A 12,110-nucleotide genomic window follows, 5' to 3' on the forward strand; every position below is an offset into this window, starting at 1 on the left:
GCCTTACTCAGGCTCCTGTCAGGAGCTCTCTCTTCTACTCTGAGTGGCTCCTCTTCCCTCACAGACCACCAGGCCATTTTTGGAGAGGGTTTTGTTATTTGGACTCTAAAACTGTGCTGAGCATTCATATCTAATAACTCATTTAATTACACTATACAGGGTTTTTTTTTATGTTATCTTAATTTTTAAGGGAGGTATAATTGACAAATAACATTATATTAGTTTGAGGTATACAATATGATTTCAATATTTGTATTATTGCAAAATGACCACCACAATAAGTCTAGGTACCATCCATCACCATGCATAGTTACAAAATTCCTTTTTCTTGTGATAACTTATAAGATTTACTCTTTTAGCAACTTTCAAATATGTAATACAGTACTATTAACTATAGTCACCATGGTATACATCACATCCCTATGATCTATTTATTTTAAAACCGGAAGTTTGCACCTTTTGACCTTCTTCATGCATTGTACCCTCCTTCCTACCCTCCAGATTGTACTGTTCTTACACACAGTTTACAGATAGAAAAACTGAGGCAGAAGTTTAAGCCGAGTTGTTCAACATGATAGCCACTAGCTCATGTGGCATGTGAGCATTTAAAATGTAGCTTGTCTGAATTGAGATGTCAGGGTGAAGTACACATAAGATTTCAAACACAAATTAGCACAAATTAAAAGGATGTAAACTATCTCATTAATATTAGTTTACATTGATTGCATGATGAAATAACATTTTGCATATATTGGCATAAGTGAAATACGTTATTAAAGTTGATATCATTTGTTTCTCTTACTTTCTTTAACATGGCTATCAGAAAATTTTAAATCGCTTATGTGTCTCATATTATGTTTCTGTAGGACAACTCTGGTTTAAGCAAATTACCCCAAATGACCCTGGTAGTGTCAGAGGCAGGGTGAGAAACAAGCGGTCTAGGGGACTTCCCTGGTGGTCCAGTGGGTGGACCACTGGGCGGTTAAGAAATCCACTTACGATGCAGGGGATGCAGGTTAGATCCCTGCTCGGGGAACTAGGATCCCACACACTGTGAGTAACTGAACCTGGCCTGCCCCAACTACTGAGCCTGCATGAAGCAACCAAGATCCTTTGGCTGCAACTAAGACCCAACACAGCCAAATAAATAAATATCAAAAGGAAAAGAAAGACCCAGGTGCTCTGGTCTGGTCTCAGAGCATGAGCTCTGCCCTACTGAATAAAGCACTTACTGAGTCTGGGCACTTAAAGTGAAAGTGAAGTTGCTCAGTCGTGTCCGACTCTTTGTGACTCCATGGACTGTAGCCTACCGGGCTCCTCAGTCCATGGAAATTTTCCAGGCAAGAGTACTGGAGTGGAGTGCCATTTCCTTCTCCAGGGGATCTTCCTGACCCAGGGATTGAACCCAGGTCTCCAGCATTGCAGGCAGACACTTTACCGTCTGAGCCACCAAGGAAGTTTGGGCATGTAGTGGAAGCACAAATTTAGCAAATGCAGTTTCCTTCTATATTCATTAATAACATGTCCCTTTTCCTGCACCTCTGCTTTCTTCTAAACTACTTAATAGATATTATCCGATTTAATTTCTATAGAAAGCCTACTGCTGCTGCTGCTGCTAAGTCGCTTCAGTCGTGTCCGACTCTGTGTGACCCCATAGATGGCAGCCCACCAGGCTCCCCCGTCCCTGGGATTCTCCAGACAAGAACACTGGAGTGGGTTGCCATGTCCTTCTCCAATACATGAAAGTGAAAAGTGAAAGTGAAGTCGCTCAGTCGTGTCCAACTCTTCGAGACCCCATGGCCTGCAGCCCACCAGGCTCCTCTGTCCATGGGATTTTCCAGGCAAGAGTACAGGAGTGGGGTGCCATAGTTGTCTGCTATTATTATCCCCATACAGACAAGGATATTGCAGTCTAGAGAGGTTAAGTCCCTTGGCCAAGATCACAAAAGCAGTGAGGAGTTAAATTATCTCAGAATACATTCATTAGCAAGGATCATAACATTCAGTGCATCTAAATTGCTTGAGACAACTCTACTGGGCATGCTCTGTGGAATCAGTTCAGTTCAGTTCAGTTGCTCAGTTGTGTCCAGCTCTTTGTGATGCCATGGACTTCAGCACACCAGGCCTCCCTGTCCATCACCAACTCCCCGAGCCTACCCAAACTCATGTGCATTGAGTCGGTGATGCCATCCAACCATCTCATCCTCTGTCGTCCCCTTCTCCTCCCGCCTTCAATCTTTCCCAGCATCAGGGTCTTTTCCAATGAGTCAGTTCTTTGCATGAGGTGGCCAAAGTATTGGAGTTTCAGTTTCAACATCAGTCCTTCCAATGAATAGTCAGGACTGATTTCCTTTAGGATGGATTGGTTGAATCTCCTTGCAGTCCAAAGGACTCTCAAGAGTCTTCTCCAAAAAAAAAAAAAGAGGCTTCTCCAACACCACAGTTCAAAAGCATCAATTCTTTGGCACTCAGCTTTCTTTGTAATCCAACTCTCACATCCATACATGACTACTGGAAAAACCAAAGCTTTGACTACACGGACATTTATTGGTAAAGTAATGTCTCTGCTCTTTAATCTTCTGGAGAAGGAAATGGCAACCCACTCCAGTACTCTTGCCTGGAAAAATCCCATGGACGGAGGAGCCTGGTAGGCTATAGTCCATGGAGTCACAAAGAGTCAGACACGACTGAACAACTTCACTTCACTTCACTTTAGGTTGGTCATAGCTTTTCTTCCAAGGAGCAAGTGTCTTTTAATTTCATGGCTGCAGTCACCATCTGCAGTGATTTTGGAGCCCAAAAAAAGAAAGTCTCTCACCGTTTCCACTGTTTCCCCATTGATTTCCCATGAAGTGATGGGACTGGATGCCATGATCTTAGTTTTCTGAATGTTGTTTTAAGCCAACTTCCTCACTCTCCTCTTTCACTTTCATCAAGAGTCTCTTTAGTTCTTCTTCACTTTCTGCCATGAGGGTGGTGTCATCTGCATATTTGAGGTTATTGATATTTCCCCCAGCAATGTTGATTCCAGCTTGTGCTTCCTCCAGCCTAGCGTTCCTCATGATGTACTCTGCATAGAAGTTAAATAAGCAGGGTGACAATATACAGCCTTGATGTACTCCTTTTCCTATTTGGAACCAGTCTGTTGTTCCATGTGCAGTTCTAGCTGTTGCTTCTTGACCTGCATCTAAGTTGTTTGAGACAACTGTACAGGGCATGCTCTGTGGAACGAGTAATTCTAGGTATTTGTTAAGACAATCTGCAGTCAGGAGGTTGAAATCAAGTTTCAGATCCCCGTAGTCACATAGAGACAACCTCAGAAAAATATCAATGCTGTCATATTTCTTCTGTCATAAGTTATACATCATTTCCAATATGAATTAATGCTAATCAATATATTTTAAATTTGTAATGCAATCAATCAAAATATTTCCAATTGTATACAAGTTCCTTTGTAGTACCTTGTATGCCAGATAGCTGCTGCTGCTGCTGCTGCTGCTGCTAAATCGCTTCAGTCGTGTCTGACTCTGTGCAACCCCATAGACGGCAGCCCACCAGGCTCCTCCGTCCCTGGGATTCTCCAGGAAAGAATACTGGAGTGGGTTGCCATTTCCTTCTCCAATGCATGAAAGTGAAAAGATTTCTAGTACTTGTCATTGTACAGTCAGCTTAACACATTACTTTTTATAGGATATTTTGGAACTTTTCAGCTTTCAAAATTGAAATTAAAGAACAAATGAAAAAAAAAAGAAAAGAACAAATGAATTTAATATGCCCTTATTACAAATCTTTGAGATAATTCAGAGGGGGGATCATATCAATAATCATTTAACAATTACTAATTGTGTTTTAATTTTCAAAAAATTAATTTTGTGTCTAGTAGTGAAAAAACAACAAGAAAATACCTTGCTTCAACGGAGCTTATGTTCTAGCCAGGGGAATGGTAGAGGCAATAGATATTACAAATGAATATGTAATATGAATATGAATATTCAGGTGGTTAAAGGGCCTATGGAGAAACCCAAAGAAGAATAAAGACAGAGAATGACAGGAGAGTGGTGGATGGAAATGGGGCTATTTTTAATAGGAGAATTTGGGAAGTTCTTTTTGATGTGCTGACATTTACACAGGGACCTAAATGAAGTGATGAAGCAAGACTTTGAAGTTATTTTGGGGAAGAGAATTCCAGGCAGAGGGGAAGGCAGGTGCAAAGGACCTAAGGAAGGAGCAAAAGGCTAATGTGACCAAAATGGACTGAACACGGGTAGGCGATGAGGTCAGAGAGACGTGAGGTGGGGCAGAGGCAGAGGGCTGGATAGGCCTCAGTAGGGACTGCTAACTTCATTTTGATTGGCACTGAAAGTCATTGGAGGTTTTAGAGTGGAAGAGTGAGAAATTCTGCGTCATGCTCTCACTGCTTTATGGAGAATAGATTGTATGCAGCAAGAACGAAAGTAGGGGCAGGGGCAGTTAAGAGCTTCCTACAAACACCCAGTTCTGGAAGTTTGGCACATTAGACTAGGATGGTACCAGTGCAGGTGATAAGAAAGGTCAGATTTGGGTTATTTTTGGAGCGAAGGCTGACAAAACCTGATTGGATATGAGATATGGGGAAAAGCTGCATTCAGGCAGCTAAACCGGCCTGAATGCATAGGACTTTGTCTTCATTCATTCATTCATTTGCTCATCCTTTCGTAGCGTCTGAACTCTGCCACTTGTCACCTGCGCCCAAGCCAAAACTCATGTTCATACAAAGTAATCCCTCCTCCTCCCGGATTGTTTTTTGAGTGATGTTGCTGTTGTTTTTATAAAGATAATTTTTCCCTTTAAAAAACAAGCTACATCTATAAAAAGATATTTTTTAAAGAAATAGAGGGAAAATTATCCTAGTTACATCTCCCTAAATCTACTACTAATGTTTTGTATATTTGTTTCCTAGTACTTTGCAAGATGCAAGCATATTTTTACATAATGACATTATTGGGCATAATCTATCCTCTTATTGCACATTTAGCTTTGCCGTTTGTCTACAGAGTACTCAAAAGTAGCATTTATAATGGTTACTATTTCAATCACTATTCTCCTTGTGGCTCCTTCCAATTCTTCATTATTTATTATAAGCAGCCCTGAAGGAATGTTTCTAATTTTGGATTATAATTTTACACCAAATTTTCAGATTTGGATTGCTGGGTCAAAAATAATGAATAATTTGCCTAATAACATTCATTTAAAATATATCTATTAAATATCTGTATAAATAAGACCAAAATTAAACTGAACTTGGTGAACATAAACATTTTTTGGAGGCCTAACATCTAAGTTTTCAGTAAAAAATCCCAGAAGAATAATCTTTTTCAAATTTTTTGGTTAATAGGTGAAAAGGCAGTTTTAAACTTCTAGAACTATGGCTTTACCATTTATTTCAAAAGTAACACACTTAAAATGTTTTAGAAATATTGAAAAATAGAAGTAGGAAAAACACTGTACTCATATTACACCCTCAAAGTCACTGATAGAATACTAGTGGACTTCCTTCCAGTCTATTTTTTTAATGCTCAGATTATTTTTATTTTTTAAAAACTTATTGAAAAATAATAATATTTTTCCTGGAGAAGGAAATGGCAAGTCATTCCAGTATTCTTGCCTGAGAAATACCGTAGGCAGAGGATCCTGGTGGGCTACAGTCTATGGGATCGCAAAGAGTCGGAAATGACTGAGCGACTGTACATGCTGCAGTGTCATGTCCTGGAATGGAGTACAGTCACAGCTTCAGGTTTCCAAGAGACAAAATCATATTGGCTTAATTGAAGAACGTATCCCAGAGAAAGCACAGCATATCAGTTCACAGAATTTAAGAAGGTAGAGGTTACTAATCCCGGTGCCCTGAGAACACTGGTATTTCAGACTTCGTGGCTGGTTCTTTGGAAGGCTGAATTGCTTAATATTTTGATTGTATCTGATGAGTCAGAAATCCAAAACCACATCCATGTTACATAAACATTAAATCCAGAGCAGCCAAAAAAAAAAAAAGACCATTTGTTTTCCTGCTATAAATACAATTTCACATTCCAGTTTATTCATTTAGCATCTTTCCACACAGCTTTCATGCCGCTGCTGCTAAGTCGCTTCAGTCGTGTCCGACTATGTGCGACCCCATAGACGGCAGCCCACCAGGCTCCTCTGTCCCTGGGATTCTCCAGGCAAGAATACTGCAGTGGGTTGCCATTTCCTTCTCCAATGCATGCATGCATGCTAAGTCACCCAGTCGTGTCCGACTCTGTGTGACCCCATAAACGGCAGCCCATCAGGCTCTCCTGTCCTTGGGATTCTCCAGGCAAGAACATTGGAGTGGGTTGCCATTTCCTTCTCCAATGCATGAAAGTGAAAAATAAAGTGAAGTCGCTCAGTCGTGTCCAACTCTTAGCGACCCCATGGACTGCAGCCCACCAGGCTCCTCTGTCCTTGGAATTTTCCAGGGAAGAGTACTGGAGTGGGTTGCCATTGCCTTCTCCTTCCTTCTCCACATAGTTTTCATAAACATACTTAAATAAAAAACTTTTCTTTCTTTTTTTTTTTTTTTTAGCCACAAGGTTTTTGGGATATTAATCTCCTGACCAGAGATTGAATTTGGGTCCCCAGCAGTGAAAGTTTTGAGTCCTAGCCATTGGACCTCCAGGGAATTCCCATCCCAACTGACTTTTTAAATGACTGTCAGTTGGAATGAAATGGAATGGAATTTACGTGGATGTTAATACGATCTGTCTTTGACTATTGCTAACCCACCCATCAGTATTTAAGCAGGTTAATCCATCAAGCTCAGTGATTGTTTCAGCCGTTCCTTCCTCAGCAAGCTATTAGCGTCTACTGAACAGTTTTCCAAAAAAAGAAGGCTTATAGAAGTTTCCATGCTAGACTCTCTACAGTTTCCTTAACTATCCACCTATTATATTTAGTGTCTTTAATTCTATCTTGGTGCTACATCTGTTCTTATGTAGCCTTTCCAATTCATATGTTGTTTTCCACTTTTAAATATATTGGTAAGTCATCATATACACATTTTAAAGTTACATATAATCTTCATCTTCTTTATTAAAAAAGCAATGTTCACTAAAGAATATTATAAAATATACAAGGGGGAAAAAAAGGAATTCAAGAGCTGTAATCCAAGCAACAATGCTAATTCCTGGCATACACTGTTCTACATCTTTTTTTCTTTTTGGCCACGCTATGCAGCATGTGGGTTGCCTGACCAGGAATCAAACCAATGCTCCTTCCAGTGGAAGCACAGATTCTTAATCACTGGACCACCAGGCAAGTCCCCTCCCCCTGCCTTTTTTTTTTAATGTATGTATATATGCCCCTTGCAGTTCACCTGCAACCATGTTATTGGTCATCAACAATTGAGAATAACCTAACTTTTCATCTTGAAGGGAAAAAAAAAGCTGCCTCCTTGAATGGAAGTTTCATATTGTTGTAAAGTTTTTCTCAAAGGGATGCAGGAAGCCTCACCTGTTCAGTTCAGGGCAGGGAAAAGACAAAGTGAGAGAAGGCTGATGTCAAAGAAAATGGAAAGAATAAGTCAAGGTCGAAGCGGAAGGACAGGCTTCAGAGGCACTGGGTCCTCAGCTGCTGTTGCTTCTCATCTTGCATTTGGCCTCCTGCCGGACACCAGCGCCTGCCCTCCACCCCCCACCCTCCTCCTCTGTCCTGCCCTTGAGAAGACACCCACTAAGAGGTGAGCCTACACTCCCACTCCTGTGCTAGCCGCACGGTGCAAATCCCCATGAGATTCAGGCTGGTACTGAGTTATCCCTTAAGCTCCTAATGATCAGCCTTGTTTTAGGGAACTTCCTTGTGTTTGGGAGACATTCTCACTTCAATAAAAGATCAAAGAAATCTCTTGCCACAGGAATACGCAATTTAAATAGTTTACTCACGTTCAATGTTCCATGAAATAATGAAACTGTATAGAAACTGTATGCTTCATATTTATATTCTACTTTATAAAACATTATCATTTGTGCTGGTAAAACATGGGTTTTGGATGTAATTTAAAATTGAAATCTTACTCCTGACTTTCCTACTTACTAATTGTGGGAACTTCATTAAGCAATTTAATTCTCTAAACTTCAATTTCTTTAGATGAAATGAAGCTAATAGTTCCCAACTGCAAATGTAAGTCTTAAATGAAATGATATATTTTAAATGACTAATAGAGTGCCAGCAGATAGTTTTTTTAATTCTTTATTTCTTATCACAACTATAATCGTGTCTCATGTGTATTTGTTGCAACTGAATTAAATAGATTAGCATATATAAACATGCGTTTAAATCCTTTGTCAGCATAGGCATCTGAGAATGTTTGCAAAGGAGACAGAAATTGCCTTGGTCCTTCAGTGTCGCAAAATGGTGCTTAGCACCGTCACTTACATGTAAGTACCCCAGGTTATGGAGTCTACTTGGGTGCTTGTCAAAGGAAAGAAAGGGACTCAGAATTTCAGAGTGACCAGTAGGACACAGATCTAGGAATTTTCACGTGTGTTGCCTGAGACCCTGGACTACTGAATTGATACAGGAGTTTGCATTAGCAATCAACTCTGCTACTGCTAAGTCTCTTCAGTCGTATTCGACTCTGTGTGATCCCATAGAGGCAGCCCACCAGGCTCCCCCGTCCCTGGGATTCTCCAGGCAAGAACACTGCAGTGGGTTGCCATTTCCTTCTCCAATGCATGAAAGTGAAAAGTGAAAGTGAAGTCGCTCAGTCGTGTCCGACTCCTAGCGACCCCATGGACTGCAGCCTACCAGGCTCCTCCATCCATGGGATTTTCCAGGCAAGAGTACTGGAGTGGGGTGGCATTGCCTTTTCTGAATCAACTCTAGGGACTCTCAATATAAATCTGGCTCAGGCAGAGAATTTAAGAAAGAGAAGAGAAATAATTGTCCTTCATCATCCTTGAATGAACTTAGGGTCCAAGAGGGGAGAGAATATGAAGCATTAAAAGTTGCTCAGAATAGCAAATGAAGCAACTGACAAACAACTAATCTCAAAAATATACAAGCAACTCCTACAGCTCAATTCCAGAAAAATAAATGACCCAATCAAAAATGGACCAAAGAACTAAATAGACATTTCTCCAAAGAAGACATACAGATGGCTAACAAACACATGAAAAGATGCTCAACATCACTCATTATCAGAGAAATGCAAATCAAAACCACTATGAGGTACCATTTCACGCCAGTCAGAAAGGCTGCGATCCAAAAGTCTACAAGTAATAAATGCTGGACAGGATGTGGAGAAAAGGGAACCCTCTTACACTGTTGGTGGGAATGCAAACTAGTACAGCCACTATGGAGAATAGTGTGGAGATTCCTTTAAAAACTGGAAATAGAACTGCCTTATGATCCAGCAATCCCACTGCTGGGCACACACACTGAGGAAACCAGAAGGGAAAGAGACACGTGTACCCCAATGTTCATCGAAGCACTGTTTATAATAGCCAGGACATGGAAGCAACCTAGATGTCCATCAGCAGATGAATGGATAAGAAAGCTGTGGTACATGTACGCAATAGAGTATTACTCAGCCATTAAAAAGAATACATTTGAATCAGTTCTAATGAGGTGGATGAAGCTGGAGCCTATCATACGGAGTGAAGTAAGTCAGAAAGAAAAACACCAATACAGTATACTAATGCATATATATGGAATTTAGAAAGATGGTAACAATAACCCTGTATACGAGACAGCAAAAGAGATACTGATGTATAGAACAGTCTTTTGGACTCTGTGGGAGAGGGAGAGGGTGGGAAGATTTGGGAGAATGGCATTGAAACATGTATAATATCATATATGGAACGAGTCGCCAGTCCAGGTTCGATGCACTGGATGCTTGGGGCTGGTGCATTGGGACGACCCAGAGGGAGGGTATGGGGAGGGAGGAGGGAGGAGGGTTCAGGATGGGGAACACGTGTATGCCTGTGGTGGATTCATTTTGATATATGGCAGAACCAATACAATATTGTAAAGTTTAAAAAAAAAAAAAGTTGCTCAGAATTTTTTTATGATAAATTAGCAATGATTGGTCCCCCTCTAATGATGGGTTAACAGTGAGAATATTATTTCTGGAACAATGTATTTTGAAACTTTTCTCTTTACTTTTTAAATTTTACCTCTTGTCACTAAAAAAAGAGCTTCATGCTCACATTGCCAGCAAAATTCAGGGCAATGCCTGGCTGGTCTTATCTATAGACACGGGAAGAGAGAAAATGAGGTGATTTCAGAAAGATGATACTCTGTGCCTAAAAATATCCTCCTACCCCTGAAATTCTATTTCAGAAGCTCCTTGTAAAATGCCTAGCACAGTGGTAGCACATATGTATTAACTGGTCAACATGTGATGGCTATTTCTATTACCAGATAATATATAAAAAATTATATATTATGTTTACTTTTTTTTTTTTTTGATCATGCTGCAAGCATGCAGGATCTTAATGCCCTAACCAGGGGTTGACCCCGTGCCTCTTGCAGTGAAATCTCCAAGTCTTAGCCACTGGACTGCCAGGGAATTCCCTATTTTTACCTTTACAGTTTTGTGTCTTGGAAGAGAAGTACTTTAAGATGTTTAAGGTCACATTATTCTGCTCAGAACCCTCCAGTGGCTTCTCATCTGCTCTAGAATGAAAATTTAAAAAATTTGCAGTAACCTCCTTACCCTCAAGGACCTCTACCACCCGATCTCCAGCTCCATGCTTGGCCTCACATTCTACCGAGCTGTCCCGATCTACTCCACAGCTGCGGGGCTAGCCTTGTACCTCAATAGCCAAGGCACACTCCCACCACAGGGCTTTTGCATTTGATCTTCCTGACTTAAAACCTAGACTCCCCCATCTCATATCCTGCCAGGTCTTCACTCACCTGTCATCTTTTCAATGACACCAACCCTTCCTGGCTTTATTTTTCTCCATAGAATGTGCCATAATCTAAAATAGTGTGTATGTGTTACTATATTGATTGCTGTCTCCTTCCACTAGTGCATTAAGTTCAACAAGGGCAGATATATATTTTATTGCTGATGCTTAGCCACTGATAGCTACACAGTAAATATTTGCCAAAAGAATAAATGAATGAATCATATATAGTGCCATTTGAAATGCATTATCTAAGAAAATATTTTAGTAAAAGTATAATCTTGAGAGGGGGCATGAGAATCAGATGGGACATCCAAGGAGGTAAAGAGCACGGACCAGAACAGTCTTAGAAATCAAAAGATAAACTCATCTACCTGATCATTTTGCAGAAAGTCAAGCCTCTTTGGTGGGCCAGAAACAATACTGCATTAATCTAGGTGATTGAAGAAAACCTAAACCTCATCTCAGAAATTCCACTGTATTAAAACCCTGTTATGGACTTCCCTGGTGGTCCCATGGCTAAAACTCTATGCTCTCAATGTAGGGGGTCCGGGTTCCATCCCTGGTCAGGGAACTAGGTCCCACATGCTGTAATTAAGAGTTTGCATACCACAACTAAAAAAAAAATATCTTCAGGCCTCAACTAAAGATCTTGGATGCTGCAACTAAAAAAAAAAAATCAACAATAAATCAGTCAATCACTCTTTTGTGGTCATTTCTCATTCATGTTAATAGATCTCTCCTTTTCCTCTAAGAGCACTAGAGCCAAAAAAGAAAAATTACTTCAAGGGCCCGGAAGGGAATGACTTAACTAAATATAGCCACATCGTACTGTAAGAAATAAAGACTGTGTAAGTCTGCCAAAATCAGATGCTATCAACAAGGAACACATTCTGTTGTTCCTTTCTTCAACCTTGAGATGGGAAAATTTCAGAAACTAAGATGTGCAATTCTCTATTTTCATATCATAATTAGACATTTAAAATGATCTTGTATTTGGACCATCTTTTCCAAGTGTGAACTGGATATTTAAAGGCAGAGGCTACGTGACTCCAGACAAAAATACACTGTATCATATTGGGAGCCATGTATGCCTCCTCAGCTGCCGCAGGAACATTTGTCATGTGGTGACAGCATTCTTCTCACTTCTGATAGCACGCACACTCTCACACCAGTGCCCAGGGCCTCTTAAGTCTCTGT

This window comes from Bison bison, unplaced genomic scaffold, assembly GCF_000754665.1.
Source record: "Bison bison bison isolate TAMUID 2011002044 unplaced genomic scaffold, Bison_UMD1.0 scf7180017864389, whole genome shotgun sequence".
Classification (NCBI taxonomy): domain Eukaryota; kingdom Metazoa; phylum Chordata; class Mammalia; order Artiodactyla; family Bovidae; genus Bison; species Bison bison.